Source organism: Dromiciops gliroides, chromosome 6, assembly GCF_019393635.1.
Source record: "Dromiciops gliroides isolate mDroGli1 chromosome 6, mDroGli1.pri, whole genome shotgun sequence".
NCBI classification, from domain to species: Eukaryota; Metazoa; Chordata; class Mammalia; order Microbiotheria; family Microbiotheriidae; genus Dromiciops; species Dromiciops gliroides.
In genome coordinates, this window is record NC_057866.1 from 27,276,706 (window position 1) to 27,301,520 (window position 24,815).

Genomic DNA, 24,815 nt, shown 5'->3' on the forward strand with positions numbered 1-24,815 from the left:
GACACACACACACACACACACACACACACACACACACACACACACAGAGCTCCCTGGAGGATCTCTATCATTGTATTTCTAAATTTGCAGCTGATAAGAGGCCATTTGAGTTTTTATTTAAAAATGAAAATAATTTGGTGTTGGTAGTAGTTGTGGGGTGTGCATGTGTGCGTGTGTGTGTGTGTGTGTGTGTGTGTGTGTGTGTGTGCTATTGGGTTAGTCACTTACAAGACCATACTGTACCACTTCCACAGATGCCACTTCTTTCCTGGTGAAGAGATAGTGTTGTTGGCATTATTGTTCACCTCTATTATTGGTGTTGTCATGTTTGGTGCATAAATCCAGCTCTCTCCGTCCTTGGAACTTGATGGATCAGTAAATAAGCCTGGTCCAGAACCCACTGAACCACTGTGCTCACTCACTCCTCCTGCCTTACCTTGGAGGCTCAAGGGCATTCCAAACTGCAGTCCTACAATGTAATGTGCTGTGGTAGCTCTCTTTTGGCCCCTGACCTATTGAATGTGTCCTGTTGGATAGTTTCAGGGCATATGGTCAAGATTGGTTTGTTGCTGACAGACGAACCTAGCTAAGGTTGGAGAAGATGATGGAGGATCACAGAACTAGAAAAGGTTTGAGAGAATATTTAGTCCAACTCCCTCATTTTACAAATGGGGAAACTGAGTTCCAGGAATGTTAAGTGACTTGCCTAGTAGGGTCATACATGTGATAAGTGCCAGAGAAGGAATCTGAACTTAGGTCTTCTGATTTTGGAATCAGTGTCCTTTCCATTATACTATACTCCCTCCATCATGGCCAGGTTGTCTGAATACTGAAATCACAAAATCACAGATTCTTGCATCACTAAAGTAATTATTAAGGAAAGAATAATAATCATAGGATTTTGCAGCTGGGAAAGATTTTAGAGATTCTCTTGGCCAACTCCCTTATTTTGCAGAGGAAGAAACAGGAATGAAGAAAGGAAGTATTTTTAAAGACTCCTAATGTTGGTCTCTATAGAAGTAACAATTTAAAGGGAAAAAACCTCAGAGAACTGAATTTACCCCCTTATTATCTGTGCTATCCATTCCCTGCTTTTCCTTAATCTTACTCTACTTTAGCACTATCTAAATCCCTTTTTTTTTTTTTAGTGAGGCAATTTGGGTTAAGTGACTTGCCAAGGGTCACACAGCTAGTAAGTGTTAAGTGTCTGAGGCCGGATTTGAACTCAGGTACTCCTGACTCCAGAGCCAGTGCTCTATCCACTGCGCCACCTAGCTGCCCCTAAATCACTTTTTTTTGCAGGGCAATGGGCGTGAAGTGACTTGCCCAGGGTCACACAGATAATAAGTGTCAAGTCTCTGAGTCTGGATTTGAACTCAGGTCCTCCTGAATCCAAGGCTGGTGCCTTATCCACTGTCCCACCTAGCTGTTCCCAAAGGAATTTTTGGGGCGGGCAGGGAAATGAGGGTTAAGTACCCAGGGTCACACAGCTAGTAAGTGTCAAGTGTCTGAGGCCACATTTGAACTCAGGTCCTCCTGAATCCAGGGCTGGTGCTTTATCCACTGCACCACCTAGCTGCCCCCTCTAAATCACTTTTGATTTCATAGCCATACATCTTCCTAAAAAACTATATTGAATAAACAGATTCCTTCATATAATTTTGGGCCAAATTTATGTTATGACTATTATTTTTTAACCTGGGACCAAAACAGCTGAAAGGAGAGGGGAGCTAGGTAGTGCTAGCCAGCAAAGTATTTGTAGGTCAGACATTGAGGAAAGGTATGACCAAGGGGCAGCACCGGGGGAAAAGCATTTCTCCAATCCCCACCCAAAGATTTCCCTTCTCCCTGGGGCAAATCCCATTCATTTATGGAAGACTGAATGGAAAATGTTCCCTTTACCAATGGAATTGAAATATAAGGCCATTTCCCAGGGGCCTTATGCTAAGCCCAGACTAACCAGTGCACCTCCCTCATGGCTTGATACAGAAACACATTCAGGATCATTGAGGCAGCTAAGCCTAGGAGAAAGGTCCAGGGGGTTCCAATTCAGTAAAGACTTCTCATTCTAATCATGGAGTCACTTCAGCAGCCAAAGATCTTAATCGACTGAATGCTCAAAATCTTTAAATCCTTAAAAAAAAAAAAACCCTCTCACTTTATAAGCCTTCCATGGTACACATGACTTAAGTTTACTCCTAAGACAATGGGAAACAGTCATAGCTTGAATCCACAGAAAGTCCCATGCTTGAATACAGTAATCCTGCTGAAAACTTGCTGGGTTCCATATGCCCTGCCCTATTGTTACCTTTTACTCTGCTAATTCTTTAAGGCTCAGATACATGTAGCTCTAAGTCTTTAGGCTTTTGTTTACTGAAGCAACTTACCAAGAGGGGCTCCCAATAATACTTACCTCAGGGCCGAGGGGTGACAAATGCTCCAGGGAAAAATGTTGCCTGGAATTCTAAATGGAGTTACTCTCGACAACCAAGTGCCTGGTTGCCACTACCCTATGTGCCTTCTGAGTCACCTCAGCTTATTTGCCTGATTGACTGCCTTCCATGCACATTCAAGTCCTATTGACGTCAATGGCAATTGGAGTCTGTCACTAATCAAAGGTACTATATGGTCCTCAAGTTGGTTTTATTTTTGTTTTTAATAACTGTGGAGTCAATATAGTGACAGATGCTACAAGAGGATTACTGTACACCCTTGAGCCACACTCATAAAGTCTCCAGATGAGAATTCTACTTCTTAGAATCCTTGGTAACTGATGATGAGAAGGACTGATGATAATGATAAAGAGGTGGAGGAGAAGGAAGAGGAGGAGGAGGGGTTGAAGAAGGAAGATGAGCACAGAGTCTACATTCTTTTGTATAATACTTTGCTAACAGTGTTTTCAGGGGGGAGGGTGGGAGTGGAAATGCTTATCAAAGAAAAAAAACAAAAGACTCAGAAATACAATATGGCTTTTGCTTGAGAACTTAAGGTCTAACAGTCTAATATGGAAGAGAAAACAAATGGGAAACCAGGCCAGATAGTTAATTGGGGCTTCTAGTGAATAATCTATAATTTGTCTACTAGAGCTACCTCTGACAGCCATGATTATAGGATTTAGAGCTAAAAGGGACCATAGGACTCATCTAGTCCAGCCCCTCACATGACAATGGAGAAAATTGACCATAGAGTACTGAACCTTGTGTGTCTGAGCTAGAAGAGACCTTGGGTGTTGAGAACATAGTAGAGAAGAAGGTAGCTTTGGAATTTAGACTAATTCAGGGGAGGGGCAATTCAGAGACCATATAGTCCAATCTCCTCATTTTACAAATGAAGAAACTGAGTCCCTGAGAGGTTGTTCCTTAAGATCACATAGGCATTAAGTAGCAGTCTACACTTGAAACCAGGACTTCTGATGACAAATCCAGTGTTTTCTCCTCTGTCTAATGGCCCGTGGCTTTTTATTGTTGTTTTTTGGTCCAGATCTGTAAATTTACCAGAAATATTATCAATAATTTATAGAATTGCTTGGAGGCACCAAACAGTTAACTGATTTGCCCATAGTCGCATAGCTAGTATGCATCAGTGGCAGTCCTTCAACTGAAGTCTTCCTGACTCCAGTCTTGGTCATTATCCTCTATATGATACTGCCTTAGTGAACATTGATATTTGGGGAAATCAATAGCAATTTGGCTTTGGTTTTAAGATCACAGTTCTAGAGCTAAAAGGGACCCTAGAGAAAACCTACTCCACCCCCTCATTTTACATGAAAAACCTGGGGCCCTTCAAAGATGAAATGACTTTTAGCTAAGGTTAGTAAGTGCTGAGCTGGAATTTGAACTCAGGATTCCCAACTCCAAATCCTGAACTCTTTGCATCACACCACACTTTTATTTGGGTAATGTGTTAACTGAAGGCCATTTGGTGTGTATATAACACAAAATGATCTTTTCTTCTTTGATTCAGAAACAAATTAGATGTTATTAGGCACTACCTCAGACAATTCCTTATGAAATAAATCAAGATGCTATGGAGTATGAAGGCTCACCATTTCTTCACTCAATGTAATGAATTTTTTTGAAAAATCATGGCCTGAAGGGATAATTTTCCCAAAATGAACAAAGGGTTTTCAGGTGGGATAGTAGGAATAGAAAATTAAAATATCAAACAAGCAATTAAAGCCAGCATTGTTCTATTATTAATCTTGGAGGAAAACTCCCTGGAAGTCTTGCATTACATATGTAGACTTTCTTTCAGGGTTCCTTCTTCAGCTGGAAGTTTCTTCAAAAAGAAAACAAAGATGGTGGTTAGAAAACAATTGAAAAGCCCCAAGGAACAACAAAAGAACCCATGTAACCATTAAGGGATCCCAGATCACAATGGAAAATTTCCAAGAACCTGGTTCTCAATCAAGCTTGGCTACAGATCTCTTCTAAAATGCCTTTTAACTATCAAAACTACAGTTTGTAAGCAATGGTTTAAGACCAGAAATACAAGCTCTTTCAAATTCATCTCAGAGGCTCAAATGGGTATTGTAGCCTTAAAAATTACAAATAAATACATTTTTTTTTTTTACCACTGCACTCATGAGTCAGGGTCTTCTCAGTTCTTGGCTCAGTCCCTAGGAGAAAGAAACTTAGGAAAGTCCATTAACTCTTTCTAGGAGCTGCAGTGTGGGAGCATGAATAGCTGCCCTTGGAATCGGGAAGAACTGTGCTTAAAACATACTTACCAGCTGTGTGACCATAGGAAAAGTCTGTTATCTTCTTGGAGCCTTAGTTTCATCATCTGTAAAACAGTGAAAAATAATTTCTGTAGTACAAGGAGTACTGGGAGTATCTTGTAGTATTGAGATGGTCAATATTATATATTTTGTAATATATAATATAATAGCAAATAATTCTTTATCATCATGAATTAGAAATAAGGTTAATATAGAGATTATATTATATACATTAGAAATATTATATAATAAATAATATGTTATATAGAGAAATATTACTTAGAGAGTGCCTTGCAAACTCTAAAGTGCTACAGAAATATCAGTGATTATGTTTGCTGACCAGGGCACTGCTTATACCCGGTGGCTGCTTTTTTATCATTATGGAGGGGAGGCTTTTGGACATGAGTAGGTCTTTGTGGAATGAGCACTGAGATTCTCTACCAGCATCAAGGGCTCAGCTGAAGCATCCCACTAGCTTGTTGACCATCTTCATGAGAGGGGATAGATGACTCAGGGGCTCTACTCTGACATACACAACCTTTCACCTCTGAGTTTCATAAGCAGTCCAGGTAGTTAGTGACTGAAATTAACTTGATAATGACTCACTGGGAGAGTTGCTCAGTAGCCTCAGAAAAACCTCATGATGTCTACCCTCGGTGACAACCTTCCTTCCAGAGATTTCAAAGCACTGGACAGCGACTAGTTCTTGGTATATGGCAGTGGGATTGGGTGAGGGCTATTATATTCCAGGGACAGATGAAGAAACAGGAGGTGGGTCCATTCTGCAGATTTGGAATTTTCTTTTTATTCCATTGAGTTACCTTAGAAATTCTTTCTCCAAACTGTTAGTGAATCCTGGATCAAATCTTTCAACAAACTCATTCCAAAGGGAAAGTAAAAAATTCCAATCAAGATTGGCACCCAAACAGAAGTACCTCACCTAGTTCCCATATATCTATTCCAGTGAAAATCTGAAATTCCGTCAAATCAAATAACAATCAATAAATCCAATGAGAAACCACAGTAGTGCACAAATAGTTAGCTGGAAGGTTTAGACAATGGGAAAGGATTCTGCTAGCAAAGTCAGTGCCAGTTCAGGCAGATGACTGCTGCCTCCCAGGATAAGGAGATGTGAGTCAGAGACACATGTTGCAAGTATGTTTCTGGAAGCAGGAAAAGGAAAGAGTTTCTCCCAAGAAAGTCCCAGGGTGGTCAGAAATCACCAAGGTGATCAGAAATCATAGAAATGACTTTGAAAGTCCACAGGCAAATCTGAGGCCCCTAGCACTCAGTTCTAAGATGCCAGAGAGCCCTGCATATCCAGTGCTCTGAACCTTAAAGATCAGGGTTAAGTCCAACCACTGGAGGTAGAGGTCAGATCAGCAGGAACCCAGGTGAACCACAGTGAAACCAAGCAGGGCTAACTACTCTACCCAAAAGTGCAGCAAGGATCTGAGCCTGGCCCTGGCACAAAGCCTCAGTTTAGAAAATAAAACTGCAAAGATGAGTAATCCAAAGAAGACACAGTCTACTATTAAAAAAATTAATGTAGATGTAGGGATCCCCCAAAAGAAGGTAGGAGTAACTTAGAACAATTGCAAGCAAATGCTCAAAGGGAAAAAATGTATTTTCCATAGAAATGACATGAATACTTAGAAGAATTGAAACAAGACATTAAAAATGAAATAAAAGATGGAAGGAGAATAGTTTAAAAAAAGAAATTGGTAATTCTTACCAAAGTGATGGACCTTTTGAAAACTAGAGTAGATCAAACAGAAATCAGTGATTCCTTGGGACAACAGAAAATATTAAAATAAAAAGATTTTAAAAAGAAGAAAATATAAGATACTTTATATCAAAAATGCCAAACAGGAAAAAATTAAGGAGAAAAAAAGTAAGAATCAGTAGATTTCCTTAAAAAATGATTTTAAAACTGGCAGGAATTGAGCATAGACCGATATATTAAACCACTTACCGAGATATGTTCAAAATGGCTACATAAAGGGAGATATCACAAGAAAATTGGAAGAACATGAAACATGTTACTTACCAGACTCATGGATGGGAGAAATATGTATGTGTGTGTGTGTGTATGTATATACACACACACATATACATATACACAATACACACACATATATACATATGCATTTATACACACACATATAATATGTGTGTATATATTTACACACACATATATAAAGCAAGAGATAGCATTGTTGAAGTGTAAAATAGATAATTATGATTATTTCAAATTTAAAAGTTCTTGTATAAATAAAACCAATGAAGCTAAGATTAGAAGGAAAGGAGAACACTGAGAGAAAATTGGCATTAACAATCTCTCAGATAAAGGTTTCATTTGTCAAATTTATAAGAATATGAGTCATACCCTAATTGATAAATAGTCAAGGGATATGAACAAGCAGATTTTTTTTGATGAAGAAATCAAAACTATATGTAATCATATGAAAAATGCTCTAAATAATTTTTTATTAGAGTAATGGAAATTAAAACAACTTTGAGATGTCATCTTACACCTATCAGATTGGCTAAAATGATAGAAGCCCTTTAATTGGATATTGGCTAAATAAGCTGTGGTATAAGGTTGTGATGGGATACTGCTGTGATATAAGAAATAATGAACTGGTTGACTTAGAAAAACATGGAAAGGCTTGGATGTATGAAGGAAGATGGTATCCACCTCCACAGAAAGAACTGACAAACAGATATATGCATAGGATGGTCTTACACACAAATACATTCACATATACATCTCTATGTGTGTATGTGTATGTTTTTAGATATGTATGTGCATATATATTTGCATTTAATTGTAGCCATCTCTAAAATGGGGGGGGGAGAGAAAAAATAAAATAAAAAGTTCACAGCAGGAACAAAAGAAAACCTAGAAGCAAGAACAGAAAAACTGAATGGCTTTGAAAATAACATGTAGTGTTTATTACATAGGTTTTCTTGAAATGGAAACTTATTTGTTTTATATTGAATCCTCTCATATAACCTATTGTGTACATGGAAATGTTCTTTTTCATTTTGTATTTAAGTTTAAAATGAATAAAAAATTTTAAAAACTTAAATGCTTTATTTCAAGGAATCCTAAGTGAAAATTGCCTATATCTAGGACAAAATTAAGACAGAAAGAATGTACCAATCACTTCCTGTAACAAACCCTAAAAGGAAAAAACTCCGGGAATGTCATCAACCAAAATCTAGACCTCCCAAATCAAAGAGAAAAAAAAAGAATATTGCAAGCAACCAGAAAGAAGCAGCTCAAGTACCAAGGAACTACAGTCAAGCTCACACAAGATTTTGCATCTTCTACTCTAAATGAGAGGAGATCTTGTAATATAATAATCCAAAAAGCAAATGATATAGTCTTAAAACCAAAAATAATTTACTCTGAAAATCTGTGTATAATCCTCCAGGGAAATTTGATATTAAATAGAATAAAAGATTTTAAAGAATTCTGATGAAGATATAAGTGCTGAGTAGGAACTCTGAAATACAAATATAAGTAAAGGGAAGCCTAAAAAGGCAAGTTTATTTGAAAAATTGGGAGGGGTTCTATGATGATGCAGTGTAAACATTTTAATATGAAGGGAAGAAACAAATGTCCTTTCAGAGACTTAATGTCTTCAAAGGGTATTAAGGGATTTAATAAGAAAAATAGAAGTTCTGAGGGTGAATCAATTCTGTTGCAAGTGCTTTAAAAGAGGAAAGAAAAGGGAGGATAAAAGTAATATATTAGTATAGAAAGGAGGAAGCCAGGGCTAGGGCTTATTTCTCATAACTGGCTTGTGTGAGAAGAGAATATAAATATGAAAGAAGAGGTAGGGAAATCAGGCATCAGATGAACCTCAGTCTTATCTGAAACAGACAGAGGAGAGTTGAACATACATAAACACAAAGTTTAGGGTAACAAATGTTAACCTCAACAGGGAAAGAAATGGAGTTAGAGAGATGTTAGGGTAAGAAGAAGTTTAATACTAGAGAGGGAATAGCCATCTATAAAACAAAACACTTTCTGATCCTGAAGGAGAGATTATAAAGGAAAAATGAAAAGAAATGGGAATCCAAGAGAGGTGCCCATTAATAAGTGAGTAGCTGAACAAACTGGTATATGAATGCAATTAAATATGATTTCATTGAAAGAAATTACTAAAGAGATGATTTCAGAGAATCTTAGGTACTATGAATTTTGTTGTTGTTTTTTTGTTTTTGTTTTTCCTTTTTTTTTTTTTTGGTGAGGCAATTAGTATTAAGTGACTTGCCCAGGGTCACACAGCTAGTAAGTGTCAAGGGTCTGAGGCCGGATTTGAACTCAGGTCCTCCTGAATCCAGAGCCAGTACTCTATCTACTGTACCACCTATCTGCCCAGTACTATGAATTTAAGCAGAGTAAAATGAGCAGAACCATGAGAGCAATTTATATAAGGTTAACAATATTGTAAAACGAAAACAAAACAAAAAAAAACTCTGAAAGAACTAAGAACTCTGATCAACATAATGAACAGCCATATTTCCAGAGGACCTATGATGAAGCATGCTTCCCACTTCCTGAGAAAAGGGTGATGAACTGAAAGTGCAAAAAAGAGACATTCATTTTTGGACATGGCTACAGTATGAATTTTTTTTTGCTTGACTATGCTTATTAGTTACAAGTATTCCCTCCCCCCTTCTTAATTTTTAATTGGTAGGGGAAGAAGGCATTAGTAATAGTAATGCCAAAAAAGATAATCATAGCAACATTTTTCTAAATGGCACAGAAAAATACAAAAGGATTTTCAGAAGAAAGCATAGAAAAACAGGGCAGTTTTAAAAATATATGGAATTTATTATATCCTTTTTTTAAACAAAGCAGCAGCATGAGAGATTTGTAGTTTCATATGCAATATTCTTGCATCTTCTACACATCTTCATTTTGATGATTAAGTTCAGAATTTTAAAAAATAAAAAAAAGTCCATCTATTAATTAATGTTTACCAACTTTTCTAAAAAACAAACACTCAAACAAAGAGAAGTTTGGGAATACACTCCTTTGGCATCCAGACCCTCTATTAGCAGCTTTTATTAAAATGTTGGAGTTCAAAATTATGCCTAATTCCTTTCTCTCCTCTCTGAAGAGGGCTCCTTTGGAGGGGGGGAGGGAGTGCCCACAATTAGAATTTAGAGAAAGGAGAGGCTGGTGGGAGAAGACCTTTACTAGTGGGTTACCAACCCGTGAACCAACAGGAATATGTCTTATTTTGGTTGGTTTTCTTTCACTAGCATCAAATCCACAGTGGTTCCTTTGTGGTCAATTACCTAGCAGGACTTTTATTACTTTCTCAAGCTTCACACTGACCCTCCTGGTTTGACTGAAAGAGCAATATCATTTTACTCACCTGTACACCCTGTACAGTACAGTCACACTGATCTACTTGCTGTTCCTTACACATGACCTTCCAACTCTCTCCTTTTGCACTGACTGTCCTCCATGCTTGTAATTTACTTTTTTCCCCACCTCTTCCTCTTGGAATCTATGGTTTCCTTTAAAATTAAATTCATGTTCCACCCTCTATTTGAAGCCTTTTCTGGGATTGGTAAGGATTGAAGAAGTGAACATGTGTTTTTGTTGTTTGTTTTTAGGGCAATTAGGGTTAAGTGACTTGCCCAGGGTCAAACAGCTAGTATGTGTCAAGTGTCTGACGTCAGATTTGAACTCAGGTCCTCCTGAATCCAGGGCCAGTGCTTTATCCACTGTGACACCTAGCTGCCCCAAACATGTATTTTTAAAAATTAAAAATCAAAAAACAAAAACAAAACACAACTAACCCAAAATGGGGCAAAAAAAGAAGAAATCCTGAAAATTTGATGAATATGTAACGTGGATACCAAAAATAATAAGGAAGTGATCAAAAAATTTTAAAGCTGATTCTTTGAAGGGACTAGTGAAATTAATGAATTTTTATCCAATTTGATTAAAAATAAAAGAGAGGTAGTCTTAGCCAATGTAATAAAAAATGATAATTCAACTTGTTTTCACTTACTAATGCCATACCAATCAAACTACCAAAAATATTTTATAGTGCTAGAAAAATAGCAACAAAATAATGAACTGGTTGGCTTAGAAAAACATGGAAAGGCTTGGACTTGTGAAGGAAGATGGTATCCACCTCCACAGAAAGAAATGACAAACAGATGTATGCATAGGATGGTCTTACACACAAATACACACACACATACATCTATATGTGTGTATGTGTATGCTTTTAGATTTGTATATGCATATATATATTTGCATTTAATTGTAGCCTTCTCTAAAGTGGGGGGGGAGAAAAAAATGAAAGTATAGACTCACAGGGTAACCCTAAAACCTGGGAGTAGCTGTCTTCTGGGAGTTCTAACCCATGAATCTGAGTACACATTAGAAGAGTGACCCAGAAAAGGAATACTAAATCTACTTAGCTTCAAATCTTTTATAAAATCTCATTGTGACAACAAAATTTGCATATATTCTATAAATACATCAATATCATACGTTTTTTCTTCAGTTAGAATGTGAGCTCCTTGAAGGCAGGGACTATTTCATTTTAGTCTTTCTATCCCAAGAATTTAGCACACTGTTTGGCATTTAGGAGGTGTTTATTGATTGATTAATAATAACTAGCATTTATATAGTGCTTTAAGATTTGCAAAGCACTTTATAAATATTATCTCGTTTGATCCTCAAAACTAGCCTCAGCTTATGTATAATGAAAGTGGGGCAGGCAGAGGTTAAGTGAATTGCTTAGTGTCACACAGATACTAAGTGTGAGAGGCAAGATTTTAACTTGTCTTCCTGATTCCAGGTCCAGTGCTCTTACCCACAACAACATCTAGATGCCTTTTAATAATCAGCAATAACTTACATGGTGCACTAAGGTTTATAAAGACCTTTACATATACTAACTCATTAGATTTTAACAATAACAGTAGATTAGACAGTTCTGCTATTTTTATCCCCATTTCACAGATGGAAGAAACTGAGGTTCATTAAAAAAGTTAAATCATACATTGGAAAGAGCTTTGGCTTGGGATTCCATTTACTATTTGACCATGGGCAAATCATTTCATTTCTCTAGCTCTCAGGTTCCTTATTTTTTTTTTTTTAAAGATAGGACTTAGATGGCTTCTTTCCAGCTTTGCTGTTCTATGTTCTAAGATTCCTTCCATTCTATGAGGACCTCAAAGAGATCAAAGAGAGAACAAACACAAGTATAGTCCTTGGATCAGAGAATAAATGTTCAGAAAAAACTGAAAGGGAATAGAATGAATATGGAGAAAAGGGAAAGAAATCCTTAGAATAATGTGAGATTTAGAGCGCTACCAACCTGTTGAGAAAGATATTACAGGAAAGTTCTGCCATGAGGAGAAAGCATGTAACTAGGAAACCATGTGACTTTAGTGTCCAGAAGTTACCACCTATTAGTTGTTACCAGCCAATTAACTTGGAGCTGTGTGTACATGGACAGCCCTGTTTCTTGTTTCACAAGAGGTTCTGGGAGAAGCCGCTGAGGCAAAGCTGACTTGGGCTTTGGTGGGTGAGATGCAAGGCTGTCTATCAGATAGTTAGATGAAGTTTGACTTTTACCTCTCTCTCTCTCCTCACCAACTTCTGATGCAATTTAATAAATACTTAAAAGTCTAAAAACTCTTGCTAAAGCTTCTAATTTAAGGTGACCACTCATTAGATTTTAGTCATCATAGCTAGAATTTTAGGCCCTTACAATAAGGTTCAGAAAAAAACCAACCAAACAAAAGTAATTGGAGAGGAGCAGAGGAAGGGAGATTTAAAAATAACTGTCTGAGAGAGAAAAGGAAAGGGGAAAGAGGGAGAGAATTTGATAACTAAGTAAGAGAAGGGAAAGGAAATCAATAAGCAAACCCCTAAATGAATGAAACAATTGACAAATGGGAAGGGGAGTAAGGTGAGCAGGAAGAGAGCCTATGGTTGCATCAAAGTAGTTTTTAAAAGAAACTAATTGTAGGTCTGGAGTATTCATTTTTTGTTTTGAGGGGCAATTGGGGTTAAGTGACTTTCCCAGGGTCACACAGCTAGTAAATGTTAAGTGTCTGAGGCCAGATTTGAACTCAGGTACTCCTGAATCCAGGGCCAGTGCTCTATCCACTGCGCCATCTAGCTGCCCCTGGAGTATTCATTTAAAAAAGGAATAGGAACAAAAAAATCCCTCTTTTTTTAAAAAAAGCAATACAAGAGACACAAATGAAGGAAAACACTAACATAACTCATAATCATAAATATAAGTGGGTCAAATAAAGCAATAAAAGAGTGGCAGAATGGATAAGAGAACAAAACTTGACAATATGTTCTTTGTAAAAAGGGCACCTAAAAGGCAAAAGGCAAACACAGAACTGAAATGTGATGGTGGAACAAAATTTACCATGAATCACATGAATAAAAAAAGTCAGGTGTTTTTTGTTTTTAATTTTTTTGGTGAGGCAATTGGGGTTAAGTGACTTGTCCAGGGTCACATAGCCAGTAAGTGTTAAGTGTCTGAGGCCACATTTGAACTCAGGTCCTCCTGACTCCAGGGCTGGTGCTCTATCCACTATGCCACCTAGCTGCCCCTAAAGTTTTGTTTTGTGTTTTTTTTTAACTCTAATGATTTTTGTTTGTTTGTTTGTTTTGTTTTTATAGGGCAATGAGGGTTAAGTGACTTGTCCAGGGTCACACAGCTAGTTAAGTGTCAAGTGTCTTAGCCTGGATTTGAACTCAGGTGCTTCTGAATCCAAAGCCAGTGCTTTCTCTATTGCACTACCTAGCTGCCCTGAGGCAGGTGTTTTTAAAATGCCATCAAAGAAAGGAAAAATTAAAATTCACACTCTAAAAAAAGATAAACAAGAAAATTACACTATAAAGGAGTCATGGTCAATTAATTGAAATCAACTTTAAATATATGGGATGAAAAAAGGATAACACCTAAATTAATCAAGAAAAAAGATGGTACCACAGTAATAGTAGGGGAAATTAATGTGTCTTTATCAGAATTGGGAAAACCTAATAGAAAGGGAAAAAAAGGCAAAATGCGGTATATCCCAAAAGTCTTAGTGCAGTTTTAAGCTCTAATAACTTCAGAAGTATAAATGCTACAAAGTTACAAAAATATTTGGAATTTTCACTATTTAAATATCTTTTATATTAATTTAGTTTTTTGAATCTTGAATGATAAAAATTTAATTTCATTTTCTGGTTGATATTTTGTCAGATTGTTAGATTTGATTGAGAAAGTCCTCTTCCTTGGCTATCTTCCTCAATTTATCTATCTCTATTAGACTTTGACTTTGTGTAGTCATATCAAAACTATCCTAAATATGTCAAATTTTGTTTGTTGGAAGATCATAGAGTTAGGATTACAAATGTAATTCTTTCAGTCACTAAACAGCAGTTGATGAAAATTTTTGCAAAGTTCAAGAATTATCTAGAGTGATATATAGCACAAGACAGTGGTTATGTTGAATTTTAATAAGAAATATATCAACAGCTTAAAGTTTTAAATAATTAACCTTTCAATGGTTCTTAGTAAGTTTGTAGTACTTATACTTCTGAAGTTATTAAAGTTTAAAAGTGCACTGACTTTTGGGACACCTTGTATAGAACTAAATAAATTGCTGGAAAATGGGGAACTAAAATATTTATGGCATTTTGTAAACTACCAGTGTTGGAAGGAAAAAATCTCCTGATCTAGATGGATTTAGGAGAGGATTCTATAAAACATTGAAAGAATATACATATTTGTCAGAACCACATGACAGTTCATATAGTAGAGCCCAGAGAAATTATAAATAAATGTTAAAAAGCACAAATACTAAGCAAATCCTTTTTACAGACTAATGACTGTAGTCACTGTTTCAAGGAGCACTTAGACACAAAAAGACACAGATCTGAAAGGAGATTTAATTTTTAAAATCCTAAAAAAATGAGAATGATAAAGAACAAATCATACAAATAATCAGTTACCATATGAAATATAATGACAATGATGCAATAACATTTCAAAATTTCTGGGATGTAGCTAAAGCAATCCTCAAAAGAAAATTTATATTTTAAAAAATATAGACTGAAAAAAATAGACAAAACATTTTTAAAAACAAAAAAGCAAAAAAAAAAAATAAACTAACCCAAAATAAGCAGAAAGAAGGAATCTTGAAAATTTGAGGAATAAATTGGAAACCAAAAAAGAATATGGAAGTGATCAAATTAAAAGCTGATTCTTAGACTAATTTAATTAATAAATTTTTATTCCACTTGATTAAAAATAAAGAAAAGAAAAATGAAATTACTAAAAAATTAAGAAGAAATTGCAACAAAACCAGAAAAAATAAAAAGAATTGTCAAATTATTAAATAACACAGTTATACGCCAACAAAACTGAGAATACAAAGAGATTTCCTTAAAATATAAAATATCCAATCTAATAGAATACCAGGTAGAATTATCCAGTATCAGAAATGGAAATGGAACTAGTTATAAAGAAACTACCCAGGTGAGGGGGATACTACTCCTGATTGAAATGGATTTACAGAAGAATTCTATACATTTCAAAAGAATAATTAATGTTTATGCTACACAAATTATTCTAAAAAATTGAGAAAGGTCTTTATCATACTCCTTTTATGAGATAAATATTATTACAGTGCTCGAACCAAGAAAAGAGAAAGCAAAGGAAGAGAAATAAAGACCAATATAATTAATGAATAATAATTCAAAAATTTAAAATAAAGCCCCAGCAAAAAGATTGCAGCAAATTATAAAGACAAAATAAATAATGGTTTCATTGGATTTATACCAAAGATGAAGGATGGTTCAACATTAGGAAAACAATGTATATGGTTAAACATATCAAAAGACAGAAACATTTCATTCCATATGGTTATTTCTATAGATGAGATCAAATGGGAAAAAGAATCTTTGTATTCAATATCTCTTATGAGGGTATGCTATCTAAGATATTTAGGAAACTAAATGAAATATAGAAAAGCCAAAAAATATCCCCCAGCAGTGAACCAGGACTATGGATAAATAATTTTTAAGAAGATTTGCAAACTATTAACAAGCTTATGAAAAAATATTCCAAATCACTACTAATAAAGAGAGATGCAAATCAAAACCACCCTGAAGTTTCCCCTCACACCCAGAAAATTTGTTAGATGACAAAAGAATGGAATTGTCAATGTTGTAGAGGTTGTGGAAAGGCAGTCATACGAATGCATTGTTGGTGGAACTGTGAATTGATATAACATTTTGGAAAGTAATTTGGAATTATGCAAATATAATGATTAAAATTTCTATGTCCTTGGACCCAGAGATTCCACTTTTGGACCTATGCCTCAAATAAATCAGTGAAAAAAGAGTCTATACACACCAAAATATTTATAGCATCGCACTTTATGGTGGCAAAGAATTGGAAATCAGGTAGGAGTCCATTGTTTGGGGAAGGGCCAAAAAATGGTGATCCATGAATATAATGGAATATCACTGTGTTATAAGAAACATGATGAATTCAAAGAAGGTTAGAAAAACATGAATTGAAGTGAAGCATGAAAGCCAGGGAAACAATATACACAGTGATGACAATAATTTCAATGGAAAGAACAACACCGAAACAATAAAAACTGAATGTTGCAAATTTTTCATAAGCAAACTAGGTTCCAAATAAGAGATATGAAGAGATACTTCTCCATCTGCCCCCAGCTCTGTGAAGAAGGTAGGGACCTATGAGTGTGGGAACATTGTAAATAATAATTTTCAATAATAAATTTCAATGTATCAGTTAGTTTGGTTGACTTTTTCTTCTCTTCCTTCTTTTGTTATAAAGGGATGGCTCTTGGAGAAGGGGTAGATGAGGCACATGGGGGAAAATGCAGGTGATGTAAGCATAAAAAAGTAACAAAGATGTATTTAAATAAAAAGAAAAGTAACATCATTACCCAGCTTGTTTGAGAGGAAGATTACTTGGCAAGGGTGGATTCCTAGGATTGGGGAACAGAATCTTATGGAAGAGAGTAGAGGTCTTATTTCCTTTCCTCAAATAAAAGGCCTATTGAAGTCATCTGGAAAGTACAACCCCTTATTTGATCCCTTGCCACCAAATGCCAGACCTGAATTAATTACCATCAGCTCTGGAGTCATGGTGAGATAAAACGGAGACTGAGTCTATCCATTTAAAAGACAATGACACAAGGACACTACACACCAGAAGGTTTCCCCAATATGAATTATTTTTGATAAAGAACCAAGACAAGTAAATTATTTCTCCAGGAGATAAATGAAAGAATTTCTCCCCATGGAATATTGCATAGCATGGAAGACTTATGATCAAACTCCTTCTCCAGCTGTTGGATGTTCCTGACATTATTTGTCTATAATAAACTAAATATGGTACAAAAAAGGACAATGACTGAATCAAGGTATCTTTATATCCTTTGGAAGGCAAGGGACTTTTCCCTGGCATTTGTTGATCGATCAGTCAATCAACCAACCAACAAGCAGTTATTAAAGGCCTATGATATGCAAAGCATCAAGTTAGGCCCCAGGTGACAGTGATGACTTGGAGCAAAGAAGATGGGAGAAGGGGGTTACAGGATGATATCAAATCACTTTCAACTGTGTTTCTACTCCATCTCTCACAAATGACTTAACCACGCTTGCCAGATTTAGAAAGAAAGGAACTGACCTTTGCCATTTACAATCTGTAGAGCCTAGAGCAAATCATTTCATCTTTCCTGACCTCAGTTTCCTTATCTGTTAAATTAGGAGGAGGTTCCTATGACCTCTAAGGCCCCTTCTAACTCTATGATTCTATGTTTTTACTAACAATAACATTACAAATGGGGCCCTTTGAGATCATTTCGGGATCTCAAAGCATCTCTCATGTGTGAATTCTCAGTGAAGGCTGGACAAGTAGAAAGCATGATTAGACTTTATAAATCAATTCAGCAATTTGACTGAAACTAGAGAGCAAGGAACACTGTGCTCCTCACCCTGACTCCAGTGGCAGGCTACAGGTACTCCAACAGAAAAAGCATGGAGTAGTTCATTGTTAGTTATCATGCTTCTTTGACAAAGTGTGAAGAAAGAGAAAGGTAACACAGGACAAGAAATATTATCCTGACTTCCAAAGGGAAGAGATAGGAGTCTGTAAGCTATAAGTAACTAGAAAAAATTATATTGTATTATTTTTCCATATAAATATTTTATTATTTTCCAGTTACATTTAGAGATAGTTTTCAACATTTGTTTTCATAAGATTTCTAGTTTCAAATTATTCTCCCTCCCTCCCCCTCTCCCCCCTCCCCAAGACAGTAAGTAATCTGATATAGGTTATATATGTACAGTCACATTAAACATATTTCTGCATTAGTCATGTTGTGAGAGAAGAATCAGAGCAAAACGTAAAAACCTCAAAAAAGAAAAACAACAACAACAACAAAAACACAGTAGAAATAGTATGGTTCGATCTGCATCTAGATTCCGAAGTTCTTTTTTTCTGGATTTGGAGAGCACTTTCCATCATGGGTCCTTTGGAACTATCTTGGATCATTGTATTGCTGAGAAGAATCAAGTCTATCACAGCTGATCAATACATAATGTTGTTGATACTGTATACAATGTTCTCCTGGTTCTGCTCATCTCACTCAGCATCAGTTCATACAAGTCCTTCCAGGTTTCTCTGAAATCTGCCTGCTCATCATATCTTACAGCACAACAGAATTCCATTACATTCATATACCACAACTTGTTCAGCCATTCCCCAATTGATGGGCAACCTCTCCATTTCCAATTCCTTGCCACCACAAAAAGAGCAGCTATAAATATTTTTGTACATGTGGGTCCTTTTCCCTTTTTTATGATCTCTTTGTGAAAAAGATCTAATAGTGGTCAAAGGGTATGCACAGCTTTATAGCCCTTTGGGCATAATTCCAAATTGCTCTCTAGAATGGTTGGATCAGTTCAAAGCTCCACCAAAAATACATTAGTGTTTCAATTTTTCCACAATTTCTCCAACATTTATTATTTTCCGTTTTTGTCATATTAGCCAATCTGATAGGTGTCAGGTGGTACCTCAGAGTTGTTTTAATTTGCATTTCTCTAATAATTGTGTTGTATTATTAAAGAGATAGTTAGTGAATATATTGAAAGGGATGCAGTGATTATTCCAGACTCATCACATTTTCTTTTTTTTGACAAGGTTATTAGACTAGTCAATCAGGGGAATTCTATACACATGATTTGCCTACATTTTAGTGAAGCAATTGGGAAAATATTTTTGGCCATTCATATGGACAAGATGGAAAGACATGACCTGGACTAGTAGTGTCAAACTAGTCATCTCTAGGATGGCTGGAGGGGCAGGAAAGGAAAAAAGGGAAAAAACCTTTATGATTATTATATATTTAAAAGGAATAGCTAGTTGTAAATAACAGATTTACAGTTTCTTGCACAATCATATTTTTTATTATACTATATTATTAAAATGCTTGTTTTATTCCACAAATTAAAAAAAAAATAAATGGGGCCACTAATCCATACATAAGGATCCCTGTGGATCACAATTTGATTAGGTTTTAAATGTTTCATTCTGTTTCTATTTATTTATTCATTCATTCACTTATTTATTTTTTGTTTTTATTTATTTTGTTACATATTTCTCAATTATGTTTTAATTTAATTTGGGGCTGCCAGGAATGGGTTAGGGCTGCATGGGTCTTGTGCTTGACACTTCTGGCCTAGACAATAGTAGAGTTTGGAAGATTTGGAACTAGCTGAATGGACAAACCCAAAGAGTAATCACCAATGGTTGGCCTTTAGCTTGGGTAGAGGTTTCCAGTGGAGGGCCCCAGGGATCTCTGCTTGGTCCCATGCTCCTTATGGTATTTACTTTTTACAAATGCTTGGTAAATATATAAATATGAGATGTTCTCAGATATTACCAGTGCTACCAACTTCATGACTTTAGTAAAAATCAATTCAGTTTGGGGCAGCTAGGTGATGCAGTGGATAGAGCACTGGCCCTGGATTCAGGAGGTCCTGAGTTCAAATCCGGCCTCAGATACTTGACACTTACTAGCTGTGTGACCCTGGAAAAGTCACAACCCCAAATGCCTTACCCCCCCCAAAAAAAGAATCAATTCAGTTCATTTCAACAAAGAGAATGAAAGAAAAGTATTTATTTAAGTGCTTACTATGTGCAAAGTACTCTGCTAAGATCACATAATAATGTGATCAGATAATAATAATGGTCAGATAATCTTGAGGACTAGAAGAGACCTTTGATATTATTGAGGAAACAGAGGCCCAAAGAAAAGCAGCTTGCTCACACTTGACCCAGCGAGTCAAGGAATCAGCAAAGCCAGGACTAGAATCCAGGTGCTACTACTTTCTGCTTCTTCCCCAGGACACGTGTAAAAATGATTTAAAAAATGAAGTGTCATACAGATATTAGGTCTCCTTGTACATCAAAAACTCACCTTTTTCTTCTGTACAGCTGGGAAAACATTTTTCATTTAAAAAAATTAAATATATTTTTCTTTTCTATTTGTAAGGCCTACTCTTCTATTTTCTTCCCTATTCCCAAGACCTACTCTTTTGTTCCTATCCTTAAAAATGACAACAACAATAAGAACAGCAACAACATGAATCTGGGCTGAAACTCCTTTATAGTCAATATGGTCAAGGATAGATTCCCTAGGTCCATGTGGTTTTGGCAACATTTCTGGTTTTTGTTTTTTGTCTCAAGTCAGAATGGAGATAATTCTTCATAATTTAAATTTTTCCCCATAATGTCTGATCAGATCGAAGTTCTGGATAAAAACAGAGAACTTCTGAGCATAAAAGTATCATTTAATTATATATTTCACCATTTATTTTTTTAAATTGTGCTCTGCATTTGAGAGAAGGGCTGAAATTACAGCAAATTTGTAAAAAATGATGATCTGGTTAGATTTATACCAAAGATGCAAGGATGGTTCAATATTAGGAAAACAATGTTATATAATTAAGCATTTTAAAAACAGAAACGTCTAATACCACATGGTTATTTCAATAGATGAGGTCAAATGGGAAAAAAAATCTTTGTACTCAATATCTCTTATGAGGATTTACTATCTAAGATATTTAGAAAACTAAATGAAATATAGAAAAACAAAAGCTGTCCACTAATAAGTGAACCAGTCAAAGACTATAAATAAATAATTTCTAAAACAATTTGCAAACTATTAACAAGTTTATGAGAGAATGTTCCAAATCACTACTAATAAAGAGATTTTTTTTTGCAGGGCATTGAAGGTTAAGTGACTTGCCCAGGGTCACACAGCTAGTAACTGTCAAGTGTCTGAGGCTGGATTTGAACTCAGGTCCTCCTGAATCCAGGGCCGGTGTTTTATCCACTGCACCACCTAGCTGCCCCCCTAATAAAGAGAAATGCAAATCAAAACAACCCTGAGATTTCACCCCACACCCAGAAAATTAGCAAAGATGATGAAAGAATGGAATGGTCAGTGTTGTAGAGGTTGTAGACATTAGACTATTAGACTTCTTATAAGTAAATTATATCTGGAAAGAGAGATAGACTGGGAAACTGAATTCCTAGGTTCTAGCCTTGCTGCTTATTGTCATCTTGTGCAGTCACTTTGACACTCTGAATCTGGTTTTTAAGTGAAAAAATTAATATTTAAATATTGTGATTTAAAATGAATTCATTTAAAATGAAAAGATGTTCCTTTATTTAAAATATTTAAAAGGAAAAGGTGTTAATTCTCCCCTCCTCCACCTCAATTTTCAATGTTGATAGAAAAGGGGGGGGGAAATGATTTGGCAAATTTTGATTTTGGTATTTTCATATTTTCCAGATTACTGGGACTTAGTTTTCTTGGCCATTTCTCAAAACAGGTCAGCAAAGTTATCAACTTCTTTTTTTTTTTAATTTTAATTTTTTTTTTAATTTTTGTGGGGCAATGAGGGTTAAGTGACCTGCTCAGAGCCATACAGCTGGTAATTTTATGTGTCTGAGGCTGGATCCGAACTCAGGTCCTCCTGAATCCAGGGCCAGTGCTTTATCTACTGCGCCACCTACCTGCCCCTATCAACTTCCTAAAGTGAAGAAATGGAAGAACCAAGAGCTGTCCAAGGTATTATGAAAAGTTGGAATTCAAGTGGAACGTCCTCCATTTTTAAAAACTTAAAAAAAATTTTTTTTGCGGGGCAATGAGGGTTAAGTGACTTTCCCGGGGTCACACAGCTAGTAAGTGTCAAATGTCTAAGGCCATATTTGAACTCAAGTCCTCCTGAATCCAGGGCCAGTGCTTTATCCACTGTGTGGTAGCTGTCCCTGGAATATTTTTCAAAGAGATGGACTCACAGCCCTGGAAGAGACTAGTAATCTCTTCTGCCTTCTATTCATAAACATTAGTATTAGTATTAAATTAGCATTATTAGACCCAAATATCTATTTCCTTTATCACTAGGGTAAGAAACATTATTAATAGAATCGTGTTTGTAATGGAGGGACTGGAAAGGTAGAGAGGGAGAATGAATGATCCCTATGAGGTCCCCTCCAGGTGTAACAGGCTATTCACCTAGAACTATAAATATAGAAGCTAATGGTAGCTAGAAAAGCAGGACTTAGGTATTTGCAGAATTAATAGAGTATCTGGCACAGATTTCATGCCTAATAAATGCTTGCTTCCTTGCTTGATTTATCCAAACATAATTTATTAGGTGCCTACTGTATGCCAAACGCTATTATGTGCTGCAAGGAGATACAGAGATAATTAAGATTAATTCCTAGCCCATAATATGATGGTATTGAGTCAGGGAGACCTTTCAGGCCAAAAAAGTAACTCCCCCTTCACTGTCTGATGCTCATCAACAGGTTGGATATTTAGTTTAAGGTTTGGATATCTGCTAAAATGCAAATACACAAAATACTTGAAGTCATTATCAATTGTTTATACCTCAGTGTGAATGAATTTTAGATCTTTTTTCCCAGAGCATATAGTGACAATAATGGTACTTCATACCAACCAGAGGGAGAAGCAGAGCAAGGAGAAAGGAAGGCCAGCAAAGAAATTGGTGTTTTTTATTTAAGGCCTTCTCTAGTGCCAGGAGGAAATAGTGAATAACAGAGTCCAGATGACGGACTCTCTTAGTCTACAGCTACTGGTTGTCCTCATTCCCTGAAAGTTATCATGCATGATTCGACTAGACAACAGAGAAAAACCACTAAAGTAGTTTTTCCCTACTCTCCTACTCCCTGCTCCCCAACACACAGACACTCTGAAAACAGCCTCATCAAGCTAGAAAGAGGAGGCCTTCTCTATGAGGGCGTTTCCAGCCCCAGAACTTTAACCCATGGTTCTCCTGGGGTGAGATGGATGTGGCATAATGACCCCTCTCTTAGACCATATTTTATTCTAAAGAAATTTCAACATTCTAGAGAACTTTGAAACCCACTACTCCAAACCAAGGTGTTAGAAGTGCAGGACAAAGCTCTTATGATGGGAGAGTGGAGAAGGAATAGAGGGACAGGAAGGGAATAGCTAGCATGTATTTAGTAGTTTAAAGTTTTCTAAAGCATTTAATAAACAATTTTATTTGATCCTCAAGGCACTGTAAAGTAGGTGCTATTATTCTCCCCACTTCACACATGAAGTGTGTGAAGCCTAAGGCTAAGAAGTTAAGTGACTTAGCCAGGGTCACACAGCCAATAAACGTCTGAGGCTGGATTTCAACTCATGTCTTCCTTCTCCAAGTCCAGTACCCTAGCTGCCTCACTGGAGGGAGGAAAGCAATAACACCTAATTGTTCCAAAATCTTTTAAATATAGTAATATCTCCTTTGTCAGGCATTGTAAGAAAACAAGGGGTTCCACATAAATGAAATTTCTAGATATCCAAAACTTAACTCTTTAAATGCCAAAGTGTTTTTCATACTAATCATTGGGGGCAGCTAGGTGGCACAGTGGATAAAGCACCGGTCCTGGATTCAGGAGTACCTGAGTTCAAATCTGGCCTCAGACACTTGACACGTACTAGCTGTGTCACCCTGGGCAAGTCACTTAACCCCCATTGCCCCACAAAACAAAAACAACAAAAAACCCCTAATCATTCAAAATGGAAAATATCCCAAACCCTAACCATAACACCCTGTTTACACAATCTTCTAATTTGCTGCTTCTGGTCTGCTGTGAGTCACGAAACCAGAAAAATCTAATATATTTGTAAAATAAAAGTAAATAGTCATTAAGTAAGGTAAAGGAAATATTCAGAAACATGTTTTAAAAAATAAAGTCTGTGTGTGAGTTTTGGGACATTTACTTTGGCTTCTCAGTGGATTATTCTGATGACTTCTAGGCCAGATTCTGAATAAGTGAGTTTATTGGATAAGTGTCTTCCAGATCACAGGAGCATAGATTCAGAGCTAGAAGGAAGCTTAGAGATTTTCTAGTCTAATGGGCTTACTTGAAAGTAAGTTGTTTTATCTCTCTTTGTGGTGGCAAAGAATTGGAAATCAAGGGAATGCCCATCAATAGGGGAATGGCTAAACAAGTTGTGGTATATGAATGAAATACTATTGAACTGTAAGAAATGATGAGCATGTGGAATTCAGAAAAACCTGGAAAGACCCACATGAACTGATGCTGAGTGAAATAAGCAGAACCAGGAGTAACACAGTAACAGCAACATTGTGTGATAATCAACTGTGATAGCTTAGCTCTTCTCAGCAGTGCAATGATCCAAGACAATCCCAAAGAACTCATGATGGAAAATGTTCTCCACACCCAGAAAAAAGAACTGTGGATTCTGAATGCAGATTGAACCATACTGTTTCTACTTTTTTGTTTTTACTTTTTGAGGTTTTCCCCTTTTGTTCTGATTCTTCTTTCACAACATTACTAGTGCAGAAATATGTTTAATGTGATTGTACATATATCACCTATATCAGATTGCTTTCTGTCTTGGTGAGGGAAAGGAGGGAGGGAGAGAAATTTGGAACTAAAAATCTTATGAAAACAAATGTTGAAAACTATATTTACAT

The 24,815-nt window shown here is 36.2% G+C and overlaps 1 long non-coding RNA gene across 5 annotated transcripts in view; it reads right to left on the reverse strand.

Annotated features, from left to right (window-relative positions):
* LOC122732811 overlaps positions 1–24,815 on the reverse strand; it is a 127,359-nt gene that overhangs the window by 43,533 nt on the left and 59,011 nt on the right. For 3 of the 5 annotated variants that reach the window (XR_006353651.1, XR_006353650.1, XR_006353647.1), the window contains one exon: positions 4,730–4,785. This is a non-coding gene — a long non-coding RNA (uncharacterized LOC122732811). Of the gene's footprint in view, positions 1–4,045; positions 4,279–4,573; positions 4,619–4,729; positions 4,786–24,815 lie in introns of all 5 variants that reach the window. The other 2 variants (XR_006353649.1, XR_006353648.1) reach the window with 2 other exon arrangements.